The sequence below is a fragment of the Lagopus muta genome, chromosome 2 (assembly GCF_023343835.1).
Source record: "Lagopus muta isolate bLagMut1 chromosome 2, bLagMut1 primary, whole genome shotgun sequence".
NCBI lineage: Eukaryota > Metazoa > Chordata > Aves > Galliformes > Phasianidae > Lagopus > Lagopus muta.
Genome location: NC_064434.1, coordinates 6,419,116 through 6,420,053, shown reverse-complemented (window position 1 = coordinate 6,420,053; position 938 = coordinate 6,419,116).

Sequence of the window (938 nt, the reverse complement as noted above, 5' to 3'; positions counted from 1 at the left end):
GGCGGGGCCCCTCCCGCAGCGCTCCGCCGCCACCGCCTCCACTGCCGCAAAGCGGAGCTGAACCGCCCGGCGGCCGCGTGCGGTCCTAATGCCCGTCCGCACCTATGGGGTGGGGTAGGGACGGGATGGGGACGGGGATGGAGCGGCCCCAAGGCGCTGCCGATGCGGCCGGAGCCAGGAGGTGCCAAGCCGTGCTGAGCTGCGCTGAGCTGCGCCGTGCTCGGTCCAAGCGCTGAGTTGTTGATGCGGCGCCAAACCGAAGTGAGCCGTGCCGGGCTGCACCGCGTCGGGTCAGGGCAATGCAGGACGCACAGCGCCCAGCCAGGCCGGGCTACAGCGAGTCAAGGTGTGCAGGGCCGGGCCGGGCCGAGCCGTGCTGAGCCGTGCCGTGTTGCGTTGGGCTGAGCTGGGCCGGGCCAAACTGGGCTGAATCTGATGTACCGTGCAGTGCTGGGCCAAAGCCAGCTGCTGACCCCGACCCTAACCCTGACTGAGCCCTTAAGCAGTGCCCGGAGGAACATCCTCAGGGAGGGCCCCGTGCTGGAAGATGCTCGGTGCACATGGGGGCACTGTAAAATAAGGCATTAATTAATAATCATAATTAATGTGACATTCCCCTGGCTTCATATGAGTGTCTCACTCAGTGCTGCAGGGAAACCACTCCTACTCTCATGGTGTTCTTGAATGTGAGGATGGGCAGGGATGGTCCCAATCTCATCCCCATCCCATCCCATTCCATCCCATCCCATCCCATCCTATCCCCATCCCATCCCAATCTCATCCCCATCCTATCCCATCCTATCCCCATCCCATCCTATCCCAATCCCATCCCATCCCATCCCATCCCATCCCATCCCATCCCATCCCATCCCATCCCATCCTATCCTACCCCCATCCCATCCCAATCTCATCCCCATCCTATCCCATCCTATCCCCAT